Below are 21522 nucleotides of genomic sequence, written 5' to 3'. Positions count from 1 at the left end.
CTGTTGTAGAACAATTCACATAGTTTAATTTGCACACTTCTTTTCTCAAATGCAACAAAATGTATGAATGTCTGTACTTCCTTCATTCTGGCTATAACAGAATTTACAGGAGGGCTTGGGCCATGTTATGGGAGCAGAACCTGAACCGATAATAAGTGAGAGAAAAATCACTTAAAACTTTCTGTTTAAAGTAGATACCCACCCTAAGGACTGACTACAAAGAATCATCTTATAACAAGATTTTGAAAAGAAAATATTTCCAAAATGTTTTAAATTTTGCTTTTTTTCTTCTTTGTCCTGGAAACAGTTGGGATTTGTCTGAGAAAGTCACAAGGGACAAGCCAGTAAGCAACATTCTTCTATGACTCTACTTCAGTTCCGACTGCCTGGTTCCTGGATTGAGTTTCCATCCCGATTTCCCCCAGCAATGGGCTGTTACTTGAAAGCATAAGATGAAATAAATTTTTTCCTCTCAAAGTTGTTTTGGTCACAGTGCTTATGAAATCAATAACTAGCTGATTACAGAATTTTCCATGGTACAATTATGGTCCAATATATAGAATTTTATCAAATAATTATAAGAAATAAAGAAACTGAAAATGCTCTCACATGTAAAGCTTCTGTAAAATCTCTCTTCTCTTTCTTGGACTATTAGTTACATGATATGATGTGTTTTATGATGCTTTTTTGAATACAGAACACTTGAGTTATAATCTGTGTCACTTATTAACAGGGATATTAAGAAGAGGTTTTAGAAGATCTTCTCTTTTGTGAATGCTGTAAAGTAGTCTTACATAACTAACAATAATGTAGCTCATTACTGGAGGTTAACTTGGCAGCATGAAGGAGAAGGAGCTTCATAAGAAAGTCAGCAGTGTACATGGACTATCTTTTAAAGTGTAGAAGTACAGTCACCCGTGCTAAAATAATAGAAGAGTGTACAATATCATTAATATATTGACTGTTGTATAGTCATTCATTATCCACACATATTCTACACTGTATCATTTTATGAACTCTGCTTTCATATGACTGGTATGACAATAGACATGTTAATATTAGCATCACCACAAGTCTGTGTAGAATGCATGGTGCTGAGAAGCAACAGCCGCTTCAGCATCATAAGCACACAGGGATTTTTCAGTTGCACTATAATTTTGTGGACCAATTATAAAAGCAGTTCATATTTTACCAAGCTTCCATTACACATTCAGTTACTAAATTCTCTTTATTTCAAATAAACACATTAAGAATTCCCTTTAAATAATTTTATTGAGTGTTTCAGAAACGATAAAACAATTTTCAATCAGGTCATGATATTTTTTTTTAGAAGTTGTATCTTGACTGCTTAGGAATGCAAGTCAAATAATTTCTTGAACATTCTAATGGATTAGCCTAACATCATTATCTTGACATGTTAAGAACCACTGTAAAGAAAATTTGAACTGATACATACAAAAGCAGATTAGAAATTGAGTAATAGCAAGAAAAAAATGTCTATTAAAGTACTGAAATATAACATCGCGTCTACACAATTTATCACTATTGAAATACATGTGCATACAACCAACATATTTATCAGAATTCTTTATTTTCTTTAAAAAACTATGCAGAAAAATATTTTTCAGAAAGTATGGCTACTTTTCTCTATCAAAAACTGAATTGTTAATAGATTATTTTAATATTAATAAGAAAATATTGAAGAATGTGAACACTTGGAAAATTAATGTGGGCATATATATCTATACATATGTGTTTACATATATTTGTATATATATATATATGTATTTGTTTTACTTTATGCCTTTTTATCAAAAATCTTTAGACATCTTAGTTTGATTTCATCTGTTTTGGCTGCAATAACAAATATTTTAGACCAACAACTTACAGCAGGTGTTAATTTATTGCTGACTCTTTTAGATGTTGAAATTACAAGCCAATACTTGTTCAGTGTATGTTGCTGAGGGCCATATCTCTTGCCAGGAGGAACCTGAGTTCCCTGTACTCACATGGTGGGAGGGATAGTAAAGAAAAGTGAACAGTGTGCTCATGTGACACAAAACAGAAATGGACAAAGGTAATTTAGCAAATCCCCTGTAGCTCATTGGTAGGGTTGAATGTACTGTTCATGAGACCTGAATCCTCATTACTCGGTCATTCCTGAAGTCCCCATTTCTTAATGCCAGCAAATTGTCAAGTTGCTTTCATCATATAAATTTTAAGAAAAATGATAAAAAAAATCTTTAGCTCTACATTGAACATATGTCAGTTTGGAATCAGTGGTTGACAGTTGCCTGATAGCATTGTGATGGCAAAGGTGTTGTCATATTTGTTTTGTTTTCTCAAAGCATGATCATGAATCTGTCTCCTATGAATAAAAGCAGAGCATCTATACTCTAAAGTATTACACCATATTATTATTGTACCATTTAAGGGAAAGGTTTGATGAATTCATTTCTGAATTAGTGCATTGAAAGTGATTAATAATCCATAAGGTTTTTTGTTTTGGTTGTTGTGTTTTTAACTTAGGCTTGATACTTCAGTTTGCATTGACTCCGTATCATCTAGACAAATGGAAGCCCTAGTTTCTTGAGCATTGTGTTTTAGCACCCTGAGCAGACTAATATAAGCTGTGTATTTATTACTTCCTATTGAAACTCTGAATATTACAAAGTCTCTTGTGCACTATTATAGTTGCTGATACATTTCAGTGGTGAAAGTAAATTTCTTTATATTACCATGCTTAAAATAGTATCTTCTGTTCCTAAAGTATATTTCACACCTATATAGCAAAGGTGGAATAAAAAGAATGCCATGAATTCAGTTACTTTGTAAAATGATGAGTTAAAAAAAGGAAATTCAGAATTTGTTTCAATAGATTAACAGGTTAAAATAACTGTTATTTGTTTAATTTTAGAAATTGGTGTTACCACATATACTCAGAACTGTTTGATCTTTTTAGCAAACAAAAATAAATAATTTTAAGTGATAATTTTAAACAGTATCAAGGCACAAGATTAGCTTGGCTGTAATGCAGTGCAAATCTCAAGCATTTTGGAGTTAGAGATAGTTTTCATGTGTGTGTGTGTATGTGTATGTGCATGTGTGTGTGCATGTGTGTGTATGTTCATGTGCACTTTGTGTGTGTGTGTGTGTGAACATCAGAACCAGCAAATGTAGAAAGAGCAGCAGGCAGGCTTGCTTTTTGTCCTGCCCGGCTCTTGCATGGTTAGCTTAGCCCTGGAAATAATTACATGAAAACACTATTCTTTAAACACTGCCTGGCCCAATTATATCTAACCTCTTACTGGCTAACTCTCATATCTTTTTTAAAATATTTATTTATTTATTATGTGTACAATATTCTGTCTGTGTGTATGCCTGCATGCCAGAAGAGGGCACCATACCCCATTACAGATGGTTGTCAGCCACCATGTGGTTTCTGGGAATTGAACTCAGGACCTTTGGAAGAGAAGGCAATGCGCTCTTAACCTCTGAGCCATCTCTCCAGCCCTAACTCTCATATCTTGATTAACCCATTTCTATTAATATGTATCACCACTTGACTGTGGCTTACTGGCATGAGTCTAACCACTGTCTGTCTTGGGTAAGAGAAGCATGGCATCTGCCTGACTCGGCTTCTTTCTCCCAGCATTCTGTTCGGTCTACTCCGCCTATCTAAGCTGCTGTCTTATCAAAAGGCCAAGGCAGTTTCTTTATTTAACCAATGAAATCAACACAAACAGAAGACCCTCCTACATCAAACATAGGCAGTAGACAATAAGATTATGTGGAGTCTTAGAAAATAAAAGCAAATTTTATGACACCTGTCAATGTATGAGATTTTTTAGAAATAGAGACAAAAGCTGAAATAATATAAAAATATTTCTTCAAAAACAGTAGAGAAAATAGAGCTCTAGGACTTAAAAAGGGCAGAATTGATACAGAAATACAGCCAAGTTGAGTAAGCATTCTACAAATCTATATAGGAATTCTGTTATTTCTTTGGCTGAATAGAAGTCTGTTAGCAAGCACAGAGGAACGTTAGCCAAGAGTAGAATGGATAAAGCTCAGAACAGGAAACAATTACCAACAAACTGTAAGAATAACAATTCCCAAACCTCACATAGGTCTGAAAATCATCCTGGTTTTTACCAGCTAGAGTGGAGAGATGCTCAAAAATAATGAGGACATCACTAAAACAAAACAGGATGCAGCTCAGCAGCACAACTCAATTTGCCCTGAATATCAAGACAACTATATTCCTGAACACACACATGCGCGCGCGCGCACACACACACACACACACCCTAAAAATTAGTCTTTAAAGGATTAAAAATTAAAGGTTTGTTACATATTAGAGCATAATGATGAAAATCTATTGGTAAACTATACATGCTTGAAGAAGGAAGAATCAAAGGGCTTGGGAAACATACTAAAAATAAATGTGAGTGATGATGAAAACATAAAAGTAAGAGTTATAGCTATATGACTTACCTGAAAAAAACACAAAATATTTCAAATCTGTAACAATGACTTAAAAACCCAATCTGAACTTCTTTTTTTTTTTTTTTTTTTTTTTTTTTTTTTTTTTTTTTTTTTTTTTTTTTTTTTTTGGTTTTTCGAAACAGGGTTTCTCTGCGGCATTAGAGCCTGACCTGGAACTAGCTCTTGTAGACCAGGCTGGTCTCGAACTCACAGAGATCCGCCTGCCTCTGCCTCCCGAGTGCTGGGATTAAAGGCGTGCACCACCACTGCCCGGCTCAATCTGAACTTCTAAAGTAACAATAAAAATGGCAAAGTTTGTTTATAAATTTAAAATTATAGGATTTAATTATAATATAAAAGGGCAACAAAGAAAAATTATCGGTAATCTCACATATCATAGGAATAGAAATCCCAAGCAAATCATGATAAACCTTTGAAATTTCAGTAAACAAATCTTAGGATAACAGTGGCCGAAGAGAGAGCAATGAAGAATTAAATATTGAAGAATATAATATGTAATTTTTTATAGTCAACATATGGACAAAGAATGATGGCAGAAGTAATGCATAAAAAGATCATTTGCAAATATAATGGCAAATACATTTATTAAGGTTATAAAATATTTGTTACATAATTAATTATGAGGATAATTTATTCTAAGTTACATATGCAAAAAATATAATACATAGATACTCCATATTAAGGATTCAAAAACCTTGTTCATAAATATGAAGAAGGTAAGCATCTTAGGCTGTCCATGTCATGTTCTTTTACCCCCCACCCTCATTTGAAATGCATGTTATTCCATCATGATCTATGCAAAAGCATAATTGAGACCAGACCTATAGAAGCTTAATTTGTCAATCCTTGATTCTAGTTGTGGAATAGAATCTGTCATGGCCAAGATGACTCTTCTATGCAAACCATAAATCTGCATGTATTACATAAAGACTTCACAGACTGATATGGTCAAGACAGAAAAATGCCTCTTAATTTTAGACTTTGTACTAATAACTTGTAAATTATATAGTTAAAGTGAGTACCTTTATTTCCATTATAACATGTTATTCTCCATCCCATGTCTGTCATGGAAAGCGTAACGTGAACTTTCAGAGGCTATAATGATATGGAGCATGTTCGTAATTCTTGCATTAAAACCTAAAAGTCTGCCTTTTACTATCATTGACTTTCATATAATAAACTGTGTCAAACACATTGTGTCAATTAATTTCACTAAAATGGCCTTTTTGTATTAGTTTTTCACTGGTCATCCTATGAAATTGTCAAAGTAGAATATGGCTTTTTGAATTTCCAAGATAAATTTAAAAACTAGCATCAGAAGCAACACAGTCAAACACACACACACACACACAACAACAACACGCAAACACACATGCATGAATGCATGCATACACACACAGCCATACTCACCTAGCATCAAAGATTTTGATGGACATCTTACAATCATATGAGGACATATTCCAAGTATATTTGGCAACGTTGACAATAAAATTCTCTTTTAGCTTCTGTATTTATTTTTAAATCAAATTTATTTTTTTTTATTTCTTTTTTTTTAATGTTTAATTATTTTTTTTCCATGGTTTATTTTTTTTTATATTTAAAAATTTCCATCTCCTTCCCTCCTCCTCCCCCCTCCCTCCCCTCCTCCTCCCCCTTCCCTCCCCTCCTTCTCCCCCTTCCCCCCCATCCTTCTCCCCCTTCCCTCCCCTACCCTCCACACATACCTCCCCTCCCTCCTTCTCAAGGCCAAGGAGCCATCAGGGTTCCCCACTCTATGCTAAGACCAATGTCCTCCCAACTCCCCCCAGGTCCAGGAAGGTGATCGCTCAAGCTGAGAAGGCTCCCACAGAGCCCGTCCCTGCAGAAGAATCAGAGCCCAGAGCCATTGTCCTTTGCTTCTCACTCAGCCCCCGCTGTTGGCCACATTCAGAGAGACGGGTTTGGTCGCATGATCCATCAGTCCCATTCCAACTGGAGTTGATGATCTCCCATTAGTTCTGTCCCACCGTCTCCATGAGTGAACGCACCCCTCTCGTTCCTGATTTTCTCCCTCAAGTTCTCACTCCTTCTGCTCCTCATCAGGACCTTGGGAGCTCAGTCCAGTGCTCCAATGTGGGGCTCAGTCACCTTCCCCATCTGTCGCCAGCTGGAGGTTCCCTCACGGTCCTGACTTTCTTTCTCATGTTCTCTCTCCTTCTGCTCCACATCAGGACCTTGGGAGCTCAGTCCGGTGCTCCATCATTCTAAAATAATTTATGTCTGTTCTTGTAGGATAGGAACAGTTGCCAGCAGGCAAGATGAGGCCTGACAAAGTAACTTTCATAAGACATTCTAATAGATAAAATATGTTATATCAAAATTTCAATTTTGGGCCGGGCGGTGGTGGCACACGCCTTTAATCCCAGCACTCGGGAGGCAGAGGCAGGCGGATCTCTGTGAGTTCGAGGCCAGCCTGGTCTACAAGAGCTAGTTCCAGGACAGGCTCTAAAAAAGCTGCAGAGAAACCCTGTCTCGAAAAACAAAAACAAAAACCAAAAAAAAAAAAAAAAAAAAAAGAAAAAAAATTCAATTTTGGAATGACAGCTGGGAAATCTACCCTCTGACCAAACTAGTCCCTTTGAATGTGGGTAACAGTTATGTGGCTTGGGTAATATGTGGGGCCACTGGCAGTGGAACCAGTATTTATCCCTAGTGCATGAATTGGTTTTTTAGAGTTCTTTCCCTATGGAGGAAAACCTTGCTCAGCCTTAGAAACAGGGGAGAGGGCATTGGTCCTTTCTTAAGTGTTGCAACAGACTTTGCTAACTGCCATTGGAAGCCATCAGCCTCTCTGGGAGGTAAATGGGGGTGTGGTGAGGGGAGGTAAAGGAGTAGGAAGGGGGGAGGGAGAGGAAACTGGGATTGGCATATAAAATAAAAAGTTTTAAAATATTTTTTAATTTTTTTTATTACTTTATAAATAATACCAATCAAATTTTTCACTTCCTCTCGCCCACCCACTTCCCTACTGCTCCCCCATACACCCTGCCCCCCACTGCCCTCCAGTCCTAAGAGAGGACAAGGTACCTTGCCCTGTGGGAAGTCAAGGCCCTCTCCCCTACATCCAGGCTTAGGAAGGTATGCATACAAATGGAATAGGATCCCAAAAAGCCAGTACATGCCACAGAATCAAATCTCAGTGCCATTATCATTAGCCCCTCAGTTTGCCCCCAATTGTCAGCCACATTCAGAGGGTCAAGTCTGATCCCATGCTCGTTCAGTCCCAGCCCAGCTGAAGTTGGTGAGCTTCCATTAGCTCAGGCACAGTGTCAGTGGGTAAAACAATCCCTCTTGGTCCTGACTTCCTTGCTTATATTCTCCCTCCTTCCACTCTTCAACTGGTCCTTGGGAGTTCCCTCCAGTGCTCTGATGTTGGTCTCTGTCTCTATATCCATCCTTCATTGGAGGAAGGTTCTATGGTGATATTCAAGATGAGTCTGACTACAGAGCAAGGCCAGTTCAAGCACCGTCTCCTCCACTGCACAGGGTCCTAGCTGGGGTCATCCCTATGGACTCCTGGGAGCCCCTCCAGAGCCAAGTCTCTTGCCCACCCAAAAATGGCTCCCTCAATTAAGATATCTCCTTCCCTGCTCCCATCTCTCCTTCCTCAATCTCAACTATCCCAATTCCCAAACTCTCCCTAACTCTCCCCTTCTCCCCTCTTTTTCCCTCTTTCCCTTTCTCCCCCACCCCCATGCTCCCAACTTTTGCCCAGCAATCTTATTTCCTTCCAATTTCCAGGAAGATCTATATATGTTTTTCTTGGGTTCACCTTATTATTTGGCTTCTCTAGGCTTGCGAATTATAGGCTTAATGTTCTTTGTTTATGACTAGAGTCCACTAATGTGTGAGTACATACCATATTCATATTTTTGGGTCTGGGTTATCTCACTCAGGATAGTGTTTTCTATTTCCATCCATTTGCATGCAAAATTTTAGATGTCATTGTTTTTTACCGCTGAGTAGTACTCTAATGTATTGGTGTGCCACACTTTATCCATTATTCCATTGAGGGACAGCTAGGTCCTTCCCAGTTCTGGCTATTACAAATAATGCTGCTATGAACATAGTTGAACAAATGCTTTTGTAGTATGACTGGACATCTCTTGGGTATATTCCCAAGAGTGGTATTGCTGGATCCTGAGGTAGGTTGACTCCCAATTTTTTGAGAAACCACCACACTGATTTCCAAAGTGGTTGCACAAGTTTGCATCCCACCAGCAATGGATGAGTGTTCCTCTTACTCCTTTCCAGCATAGGCTATCATTGGTGTTTTGAATTTTAGCTATTCTGAGAGATGTAAGATGGTACCTCAAAGTTGTTTTGATTTGCATTTTTCTTGATAGCTAAGGAAGTTGAACATGGCACAGGAGACTACTTCCTACATATAACCCCTGTAGCACAGACAATAAGAGCAACAATGAATAAATGGGACCTCTTGAAAATGAGAAGCTTCTGTATTGCAAAGGACACTGTCACTAAGACAAAAAGGCAGCCTACTGACTGGGAAAAGATCTTCACCAACCCCGCCACAGACAAAGGTCTGATCTCCAAAATATATAAGGAACTCAAGAGACTAGACTTTAAAATGCTAATTAACCCAATTAAAAAATGGGGCACTGAACTGAACAGAGAATTCTCAACAGAAGTTCGCATGGCCAAAAGACACTTAAGGGCATGCTCAACCTCCTTAGCAATCAGGGAAATGCAAATCAAAACAACATTGAGATAGTATCTCAACTGTTTTTGTATCCACTTTTCATGTAGAGCCACCCATGCAAACCACCCATCTCCCTCTCCATCAAATATTGTTTACATTTCCCGTTTCTTCTTCCTGTTTGCCTACTTTTCCTCTCCCATTTGCCTTAAAAATAATAAGACTACATCCAAACCTAGAGTTCTTAAATATTTATAAATCATAGATTTTTCACTTCTTTTCACTTCTAATATTTATAGTTCACTGGCACTTACAAATATTGGTGGAACTATTTTTTCTCAATTGTAACAAAAATAAGTAGAAGTTGTTCCCAATTATTATATCTCTTTCTCTCTTTGCAAAAGTATATTTTTCCACAATGAAATTGAACTTCAAATGTGAGAGTCTCTAGTTCATAGTACATGTTGGGACACAAATATAATCATTCTCTCTGAATGCTGCACAACCAATAATGACAAAATTAAGTGGGAAATTTTATTTATATGAAAAAATTACTTTGAAAATCATCTCCTCAGATTTTAAAAGAAGAAAATCAAATTAAAATTCCTTAGTTCACATACAATTAATAAAAAGCATATTTTTTGTTATCCTTGTCCCAGAGTGATATTAATTTTCATTGTTGATTATTACATGGAAAATGTTTAATGACGTCTACTAGCTCTTTGACTGGGAAGATATATTTGAATTAATGAACCCTAATTCTCATCAATTTCATAGGTCATTGATGTTTATATATTTCCAGACATTCCTAAATTACTTTGTGTAGGGTAGATGATATGTCTTTTGTATATTTCCAATTATATCAATAAGATTCACAGTGCTATTTCTGCAACTACATGTATCTCTTGGCCTTTCCTAAACTGACCTGTTGAAGACCACCTCGTTAGTAGCTTTAATAATCTTCACAATCTTAACTCCCTTTTGTTCTGAAATGGAACATTTTTGCAGCTAAATTTATGGTCAGAAAATCTTATTCTACAACTACTAATATTCTAATTGCAAATTTCTTTTACCATACTTTAGGTAAGGCTGATTCTAAGAAACACTATTATTGTTGCTGTTGTTGGGTTTTGTAATGCAATAAGAAACAATGCCTTTTACAATTTTAAAAACATTTTATTAATTAAATTATTTCTGAAAATGCATTCTTCATATCCACCCACTCCATATCGCCTTTCCATTCCTGTCTGACTTCTCTGTCCTTCAACTTTCCTATCAGTTTTATGCTTTTTGTTTTGTTTTATCGTCCACTGTGATTAACCAGGTTCATCTGTGTGTCTGGGACTTTGTAAATAACCCAGACAAGCTCACCATTGTGTATCCAGCTGAAGAATAGGACTTTCTCCCCCCCCCCCAAAACTTCAGTTGCTTATAGTTCAGCAGGGAGAGATTGGGCCCTTTCTGACATTTGCCAAACCAATTCTTATGCAGGTCTATTACTACTTAGCTTTTTGCAGTGAAGCTTAACAATTGCTTTAAGGAAAATCATAAGTAAATTAAGTATAAGAGATAATGTTTACTGACTACATTACCTGTGATAGCATATCATAATAATAATATGGGTAATAGATAATATGTATTATATGTGCATTTCCCTACTTGTGTAATATACTCACTTTTTAAATAACAAGACCAAGGAAATCTCATAAATATTCATGTATTATACTGAGAACTATAATCACAAAATAGATGACTAAATTAAGATATTCAGCTTTTTAACATGGATTTATTTTTAAACATACCTTAGAAAATACAGCCATGTGAATATTGCATTTTTCTATAAAACAATGAAATAAATAATCAACTAGGAACGTGGTGCGGGCAATGGTAATAAGGACCAACCCTGTACATTATCTGTCTGATACTGTCTGCCCTATGCAGATGTTGGCCCTCTTTCATCCTATACCTAAAAATTGAATGCTCATTTTGCTTCTTAGAACGTCCTGGGGAGCACAGTTATTTTAAATAAAGATAAAGCACTTTCTTTTTTATTGGATTAGTTACTTTCTGTTCCCATTAATTTGATGACATTTATAATAAAATAGCACATATTTAGTTGATAGCAAATTCAAGAGATGATTTTACATGTCACAACAAATCTGTTCTTCTCTTGGAGCTGTAAAGGGAACATTTCTCTTTGATTTATGACACCAATATAAAATTGCATTGCTTTTTTAGTATAATAAGTTGAAATCAAGAGTGTCAGTGTTGAATGTAGCTTCAGGAGAAAAGAGCAGGAGCATGCTAACTGATAATTAATTTATATATTTTTGTTTACCAATTGTGACTAGTTTCAGTTTTTTTTTAAATATAAACATGCCTTGCATATATTGCTTGCTGAATCTATGAAAGAAATGTATATTTTCAAAGTGAATATTGGTAAAATGGGACTATATAAATGTGATGATCTGCTAATATGTACTTATATATTTATAAATAAATATATGAACATATATTTATAATATATAAAATGTGACAATATGCCAATCTTCAGTTTATTTGAAGTCACACTAACCAAGACACTCAGGACTTAGCATCTGTTCTATAAAACACCATTGTGGGAAATCAGAAAGAAACTCCATTATCAGGTAGGGTTTATTCAGCTTATAAAAATCACGTGCAGACATTTAATTATGTACTCTAATATCTTTCTCAATTTTTTCAATTATTGCCAATGCCTTTATTAATTTTATAGTAGACTAATTCTATACCAACTTGTCATTAATTACTTTTATTGCACAAAGGGGGAAATTGCCAGAGACTCGCTTACAACACATTGATTATCATAAATATATTTTCTTGCATCTGTATGTCATGCTATGTGAATTTAACACTGTCTCTGAACTCTTATAAGTGGGGACAGTTAGAGTGCTCACAGCACTGTTTTCAATTAGTATTTTAATTATGCTTCATGAAATCTGGTGATACCACTTCATTTTCTAAAAACAAATGAGGTAAACCTCCTCAGACTTACCTTCTCCTACGGATAGTCATTTGTATGATGAATCCCTTTGGATCTGCAGCTGCATTATCCAAACCCAATTGATTCATGCTGTTCATGGAAGTCTGTAATAGGCATAGGCCGTGATGCTATTAACACAATTCAATAACAGAATATTAGAGAGTCTACTAAATGTCAAAAATGAATTCAGCAAGTTTATAGATTATGAGTAGAAAGTTGTAACATTGAAGACTTTGCTTCTGCCTTACAGTTTTGCCAGTAAAGAGCACTAATATAATTATGGTTCTTAAAAAATTTAATCCCATTTTTGCTTTATATCACAGAATTCAATTCTTCATACTAAAATGTCATTTCTCTATTCAAGAAATGGCTTGATAACTCACTTAAGCTAAAATTCTTCTAAGAAATTCACAATTATGACATATTGCTAATCCAAGGTCTAAATGTTAACTCACAGAAAATTTTATTAAATCATTTCAAAATATGCCAAGGCTTGGGGTAAGAATTTTCATAGCTTAAATATTTTGATTAATAAAATAGACATAAAATGAAGTTTATGGTAGAGTCAAATCTAAGTTATGGAACCTTGGCCTCTTATACATGAGGTGCTATTCTTGATGCTCAGTACCATTTTTTTTTTTTTTTTTTTTTTTTTTTTTTTTTTTTTTTTTTGGTTTTTCGAGACAGGGTTTCCCTGTAGTTTCTAGAGCCTGTCCTGGAACTAGCTCTTGTAGACCAGGCTGGCCTCGAACTCAGAGATCCACCTGCCTCTGCCTCCCGAGTGCTGGGATTAAAGGCGTGCGCCACCACCGCCCGGGTCTCAGTACCATTTTTTTTAAGTGGTGGAGTATTTAGCTCTAAATTAAAAATTTACATCTTAGTCCAAAGAAAATGGATTATTTTAGATGGGAAGCTGCGAGGATTCTAAGAGCTGAAGTGGGGAAAGAACTTCAAGGAAACAGCTTTCAGACACATCAGGACTGTGCTGCTCCGGTTTGAGAAAACCCCAAAGTATGTCGATGTATATGTAACACCACCACTAGCTGAGGAGATTGAGAAGGCCTTAAGGTGTGATAGCTGGGAGAGGGAGAGTCAGGTTCTTGGTTTCCCTTATTTGGCAATATCTGATGTGGCTCACAACACCAGGTGTCAACCCCAGGATTCACTGTCCAACCCAAATGGGACTCTGAGAAAGGAGAAGAAAGAAAAGGTGTTTTGGAAGAAATAGGGGGATTTTGAGGGTCTTAAGCAGAGGAGTTGAGGATAACAAACATGTCCAAAATACATTGCATAATATCGTCAAAGAATTAATCAAACTATTTCTTTTAAGTTTTCATTATGTGGAGATGAAAATGTTTTCTCTCCAAACTAGTTACAGTCTTACTGGTCACAAAACTCTCCTTCGCTATTCCATATTGAAAATCAAACTAAGGGAAGTAGTTCTCAACACATGTTGTCACAAGAAATGTTAAATGTCCTCCAGTGATGGGCGGCAAGCTGACAATATCAAATGTTCCCAGGCACTATTCATTTTAACTGTTAATTTACTAGCTAGAGGGCATCACGAGGGAAGTATTGCTGATTCTCCATCTTCCATAAGCTTTTTGTTTAATTACTTTATTTCTTCATTCAGAGCTTAATTCTACTTTCAGCATGTGCATTGAAAATGGCACTGGGAGATTTCAAGTTACTTCAGAAATCATCATTGATCAATACTTTTCATGTGAAATGGTAGAGATGATGCATAAACTTTGCGGTTTTCAAAGAACAAAATCTGTACACATCGGCCCCCAAATAAAAGGTTGCAGAGAGGTTACTTTCAGTGTCCAGCACTAAAACACATAACAGCTTTAGTGCCTAATGATGAAAACAGTTTTATTTTCTGGCTTTATATAAATATGACAAGTCTGAGAGAACCAATTATTTTTAAAAAATCAAATTTAGTTTTTTATGTCTATATGAGAGACTAAATTATAAAATTATTATTTGTGCACAAAAACAAAACACAGCTTCATTCTGATGATGTAAAAGTCCCCTTCTGTGATACACAGATTATAGTATCTGGTCTAAATTTATATTTAAGTCGTATTGATTATCAAAATTATTTTTGTATTATCGTAGTTTATGAATTGAGAACAAAACAATAAATGGTGAAATTTCCTTCTTTTTAAAATTTTGTTTGAACAGTACTACCTAAGAAAAATGAGAAAAAATTTGAAATTTTATGTAAATATTTATAAATAATATAAAATTAATTTACCAAAAGTTAATAATATTTATCGCCACAATCCTTTACTGAATAATTGTATTATCATTTTAACTACTATCCATGCTTTTCCTTGAAAGGAATTTGCGAAGAACTGAACTGGTAAGCTCTTGATAACTGAATGGAACAGTGAATGGTCTTAGTTCTAATGAAAATTTTAGCACAGCTTAAATTTTTGTAGACTGGGATATGCTGAGGTAATATTATTAAAGATTTTATAGTTAAAAGCTCTTACCTCACCAAGCCTATGACACAGGCTTCAAAAGATAGAATATTTGCAGTATACTCTGAGGACATTGCCAAGTTTTTCTCAGTATTGAACTGATTTACACTCTTTATAAATATAAATGTCGACAATCATCCACAGTAATTTCCACACTCATAACACGTAAAAACATTTTATTTCCAGTGATACCAGTTGATGCTGTCACGTTCCTCTATTAATAATGCTTTCTGTATAAAAAATACAATACCTATTTATATTAACTTTTATTTACTCAAGCATCAGTGCAACTGTGGCTTCTTTTGAAAAGTTTTTTTTCATGTATTTGGGTTTTATATATGACTAAAATTTCAATCCTAAACTCAATTGTCAATTTTAGGTGTGCAATGATAAATCCGCAATCCTTCTGGGGTGGCATTTCTTCAGCATTATTACTAATAATTAGATGAGCAACAGCAAATAAATTTTATAGTGGATTTAAAGAACAAAACTTTTTTTGCTTAGTACCCCTTTTAGCAAAAATGATTTTTATCATTTCCTTCCATTGCATTAACATTAAAAGAAGATTACTGGTTGAAGTAAAGGTTATTCCCTAGCACTGTTTAATCCTCTTTTTGTATTTAATTAGCATCAGGTGTTTCTATTTTTTGTTAAAATTTGTCTGTGTATAAGCTCTAGGCATGTATGTTAAAGTCTGTGATAATGTTTGACCAATAGAATCCACAGCAGGATAAATAAATGTCAATTCTGAAAACTGTTATTGAACGTGGAAGTATAAATCAGGCCATCAATATTAGATATGTATTTCAAGGATTAAAAGATCACATTCTGTTACTTATTTTTAATGACAGAAGATTAATATTATATCTCACAGCCAAATGTAAATATGGTTACTTCTTTCTTTACTTTTGACCAGCAGTGCCATAAACAGCTTAAATCATGCAATATGCAGTAATATGTTTTGGACCTAAGACTTCATGAAAGAAAGAAATATAAAAAGATGAGAGATTTTTCTACTATATTTTAGGAAATATATTTAAGTGAGTGTAATTAATTATTAAGTTAATTAACAAAAAGAAAGACAATCTTAAGAAACCTAAGACTCAAATAAACATAGGAAGGAAAACAAATAATGTCTTCAGAGACTTGAATACTCAAAGTAGTAAAATATTGATCACTGGAAACTGGAAGAGATTATTAAAAAGTAATAACTGTAAATTGAGAAAATAATTTGTATGGTATCAAGGATGGAAGCATACATGATCTAAAGAGGAATATACTTTCATTTTGTGTGACAAGAATTTACTCTTTACATAACGTTAACTGTGTATCATGTTTTTAGAATATCCTTTGACATGTATAATTATTTACTACTATAATTTTGGTAAGTTGTGTTAGGTAGGAAAAAATGTAATTCAATGTAAAAGTAATGACATAAATAGCAAAACAAATTTTCCAAACAAGTTTATAGAATATGCATTTGGTGGATTATGGAAATACTGTGTCTAATATGCCGCATATACACTAGGAGGATTGTGGAAACATTGAGTCTAATATGAAGCTTACTTTATTTGCATTATCCCTTAAAACAAAGGGCATAATCAGTATAATAGTTGGTAATGCTTTATTTTAATGTGTGACCCGACCCATAAATTGTGTTTTTTCTTTCTTTTCTTTGTTTTTTTTTTGTTGTTGTTTGTTTGTTTGTTTGAGACATAGTTTATTTCTGTAGCCCTGGCTGTCCTGGAACTAGTTCTGTAACTAGGCTGGCCTTGAACTCATGGAAATCCAACTGACTCTGTCTCCAAAGTCATAGGATTAAAGGTATATGCCACTATTGCTCAGCAAATTGTGTTTTAAGAAATACAGGAACAATCTTAATAATTAGCTTGATAGACTCATCAATGTATCTAGTATTTCTCACATGTTTACTTTGTTAGATAGGTCTTTTAAATTCACAATCCATAGACTAAATATATCATATTAGCTTTTGATTTTTATAGTACATTCAAGACAACCTTATTTTCTTGATTAGTGGTGTTTAGTGAATAGCAACGCAAAATTGATTCAAGTTTGGCTCATCATGTATAGACCATTTTACATTTAAAATATCTCTCATCTTTCAAGGGTTATTTTTCCACTTGTAAATTAAGAGGTTTTTGTATGTACATCCTCTCATCCAAATATTATGGTTAAATAAAATTATAGCTGCTTTCCAAGTCAACGTGCAACAAAATAGAATATTCGGAGCAGAGAGTTTCAACTGAAGAATTGTCCTGATTACCTTAATTGGTGAGGGAAGGTTTGCCTTATGTGTGGACAGCACCTCTGGTAGCATCCAAGATAGAAGAAGAAGAAGAAGAAGAAGAAGAAGAAGAAGAAGAAGAAGAAGAAGAAGAAGAAGAAGAAGAAGAAGAAGAAGAAGAAGAAGAAGGAGGAGGAGGACGAGGAGGAGGAGGAGGAGGAGGAGGAGGAGGAGGACGAGGAGGAGGAGGACGAGGACAAGGAGGAGGAGGAGGAGGAGGAGGAGGAGGAGGAGGACGAGGACGAGGAGGACGAGGAGGAGGAGGAGGAGGAGGAGGACGAGGAGGAGGAGAAAGAAGAAGAAAGATTAAATCACCTAAAATCAAATCACATGGAAACCTTACAGCAGTAGGCTCCTAAGTAACACCCATACAAATACAAGAAAATAAATGGTCAAAATGGATTTATCCTGTAATTGGGTGACAATGCCATAATAGACATCAGAAGCTTCAAATAAAAGTACATGTCAAAGGAATGGGTAACTTCATGTGAAGTTGTTGGCCAATAAGCTCCCCAAACCAGTAAACCTTACAGGTTAACTGTTTACCTTAAATAATTTTTTTAATTATTGTTACTATCGGATCTAATTTAACAATAATACCTTACTACTAAAGACACCTCATACTTGATCCACAGAAAAAGATAAATTACATAAGTAAATTTGGAACTTACGTTGAAGCTTCCTCATAACAGACTAGCATTCATAGTATTGAAAGGTACTGGGCATACTATTAGAGAAAAAAAGCAACTTTCAATCTATTCAGGAGTGAACTCAGTGAGCTACAATAACAACCACCTTGGGAAAACATGATCATTAGTACAATAGTGACAATAATGTCAGAGGAGAAAGCAGCCACTCTTTGATTAAATCTATGGCTTCTTAGTGCACAAGATGAAACTCATACCTAGGACCATTACCAGTAAGAGATACTATGGCTACAAAGATCATAGACCCAAGAAGGGAAACTATTACTACTATTTTGCTAAGTAGCTAGAACGTTAAATCAACTACTAATTACCTATCATTATACCCATAGATGAAGGCATCTTTCAATATGTATCAGAGAACCTTCTGTTTGCAGTGGACGATGAGCAACACAGAGACTTTACCTAGCCAAGTTATAGACAATAACAGACTACAGAATACCCAGCTATAATGGAACATGTGTAACATACTGATTCTTCAAAGGCTTGGGCATTATTGTGTACAGAGAGCTGAAGTAATGTAAGAACCAGAGGCACTGGATGACTACAAGGACATAGTATCTCCTGAATACAACAGAAAATCTGCACATAAGAACTCACCGTGGTGGTGACACCATTTATAATGCCTGTTTAAACCTACTTCTGCACTGAGAATGACGCTGGGAACAAGCAATGGGAAGAGGTGCTACACAACCTACATGAACTGTCTTTCCCTTACTCCTCCAGTGTCGCCCCAACATAGGAGCCTGCATGTGCCTCTTCCTCTGAACCTTGGGATTCAGACATATATGGTTCCAGTTCAACCTCAATTATTTCAAAGATTCTCATTATCTCCAACTCTTTATCTTCCTTCCCTTATGAATGTGCTGCTTGAATTTTCTAAAACAAACCACAACTTTAGATCCAGGAATCTATTAGCATTTTTTTTAACTTCTGGGAGAGGAAGTGTTAATGCCTTTTAAAACTATAGCCCCTGATAAGTCAACCATAGTCCAGAGAAAGACCACATAGTCAAGAGACTTTGGGTATTACAAATTGGCATTGATTGGGAAAAATAGAAAAAGAAAACAATGTTGGGTGGGAAAATCAAGGAATGAAAGAAAGGAAAATGGATCTGGGAAGTTAGGCGTAGGATGAATATTATTAAAACACATTGTAAAAAATTATTAAAGACCTAATGAGAGAGAAAGATTAGTGTGATTTTTCTTTTATTCATGTGATTTTCCCCCTTAATGCTTAGCCTTCTTTCTTGATGCAAAGTTTATTTACTCTGTTATCACTATAGATGTGTCCTTGACTGATATCAAAGCCACTCTTCCCAGGCTTTCATCATCGATTAAGAAGGAGTGGTTCTGCATGGTATAAGTAGCATGCTTTCTTCCATAACTAGCAACACCTGCTCAGGAGTGGCACCATTCAAAATCTTTAAAATACTTATAGTCTCCTCACTGGGAGTTCCTGTAAAAATAAATAAATGTATAATCAGAAACACATTCAATATGTTATTCAAAGAGAAGAACCAAAGCATAAAATCAATCACACTTAAGCAAAACTAATTTTCCAAAGTGCAACTCCAAAGTTTTTTAGCACATTGTCTAGCATCTGGACTCCCTTGGCATATTCTGGGCAACAGTTTTTGTGTGCAGAGCCTGAGGAAATACTTCCCAGAAGTTCTCACCTCTGCAATGCTGTCTATTAAATGTTTGGCTTCCTCAGACTAGCATCTATTGCTTCACTGAAGAAATGTTTCCATTCTGTAAAGACTTAAAATATCACTAAAACAGCCAATAGCGTCTTTGCTTCTCCCTGAAATGTCATAAATATGGACCCCCTTATTTGAATTCCTTTTATCTTTCTAATTTTTGAAGTTCCAGAAGACACCCCATTTTCTTATGAGCGCTCAATTGTCTCTGTAGTCCAGAGCTCCCAGAGCTCCCACTTTCTCCTATAAACTGAAACATTCATGTGAGCCACAGCAGCATCCACTCTACAGAAATAATTAATTTCCTTGTTTGTTTTCTGTGGCAGTGATAAAACACAAAAACAACTTGTAGGAGGAATAACTTACTTCATCTTATACTTTCAGACCATAGCAATTATCTAAGTAACCCAGTCCTGGAGCTCACAAGAAAAATCTGGAGATAAAGACAGTTAATACATTCCTCTCTGCTATCCGGCTAAGTATCTGTGTCCAGGTTTCTTTCTTAAGCTCCTTCCATTGATAGACTATTACCTGAAATAAACCTTCCTCTACCCCACGTTGTTTGGACAAAGTGTTTCATCAGAACATCAGTACACAAACTAGGACGAATGAAATGCTTTCTATTTATATTCAACACCTTTTAGCCTGTCTCCAGTCACATTTTATTTATTTTTATTTATGTGATCCAGGGCTTGAACACATAGCCTGGCCCATGCAGCTCACATTTTCTAGTTATGAGTTTCCTGTCCCTCTATTTCATCACATGTTAAGGATTAAACTAGCACTGATTTTAAGTTTGGAGGAAATTACAAAGTATATGTCATAAAGTAAAGATGAGTCAATCTTTAAGGACATTTTTACATTTCCCAAAAAGCAATATTCAAGGCACTACTGTGTGAAGACAAATCTTCACATCCTTAATTCATACAGTTTCATTTTCTTAAGATCGTGTAAAAATCATCCTTTGTAATCCATTTTTCACGTGATACTCTAACACGTTTTTAGTGGTGACCCTGGAAGTTTTTGAGACCTTCAAGCAGCTATAAGCAAAGGTGTCTTGTGCTTTTTTAATGTAATGGAATCTGTGAGTTTTCTTAAAATATAAAGTAAGAAAATGTTAGTGATTGTTTTAATCCTCTACTCTAATTTCTTAATTCTTCTCATCATGAAACGAGAAATAGTGGGAAATTTCAGAGATACACAGACACATTAATCAAGTTTTCACATTTAATGGGCAAATAGTATTGTGTATGAATCTAGGTGCCCCGATGAAGGTTTATTTTCTGTAAATACTGACAAACCTGTCACAGGTGCTTTGTAGATTTGAAAAGAAAAAAAAAACAAGCTGATACCAATCATGTACAATTATCTTTTTAATGGTAGATATGGTTTTAGGGAAAGAATTTTTTTAAACTTCTTTAAACTTCGCATTACTGTGGAGTGCTGTCATTAAGACAAAAGTTACATTCATTGAAAGCTTAGTACAGGCTGATAATAGATACACATTAAAGATGGCATAGATCAGATTATGGTAAAACAAAAATTATCTACTTGATTTTCTCAGTTTACCTTCTTCTTTCTGACTTTGCCTGCTTATGTTTGTTTTGATTCTTTCACAAGCATAAGTTTAGATTGAAATGCAAGTATCTAAAAACAAGTCAAGATTCAGAGACTCATCTCCCAATCATACTGATGGTGTACAATTTTGATTTCCATACACTGAGTTAGCAGTTTTAGAAAAACCTATTTATTGCTTTGCTTTTTCAACATTGAGTATCCTATGGTTGTTCAACTCAAAATTCTAAATGTTCTTCAGTTCCTTGCAATTCAATATGTTCTTGATCCTTCTTTAATATTCCTAAAACCCATGCAGCTGCTTATGGGTAATACTTTGGAATGTTTCCAATCATATCAATGTTTCCTCTATTAAAATTATCTGAATTTTTATATTTGTGTCATTGTCTATTCATTAGTCTGATATTCACAAGATGTTCTCATTCAATATTCTTCCCTAAGTTTGAGTTTCATCTTGCTTTTGACAATAAATTGATTGACTACTATCATTTATTATGACAAAATTCTAATTATAATCTAT

The 21522-nt window shown here is 35.2% G+C and overlaps 1 pseudogene; it reads right to left on the bottom strand.

Moving 5' to 3' along the window:
- Positions 1-18553, bottom strand: part of LOC119821913 — a 43927-nt pseudogene extending 25374 nt beyond the window's left edge.
- Positions 18554-21522: the final 2969 nt, after the last annotated feature.

This window comes from Arvicola amphibius, chromosome 8 (genome assembly GCF_903992535.2).
Source record: "Arvicola amphibius chromosome 8, mArvAmp1.2, whole genome shotgun sequence".
Classification (NCBI taxonomy): Eukaryota; Metazoa; Chordata; class Mammalia; order Rodentia; family Cricetidae; genus Arvicola; species Arvicola amphibius.
Note: the sequence above shows the minus strand (reverse complement) of the source record. Positions and strands in the feature narration are given on the sequence as shown.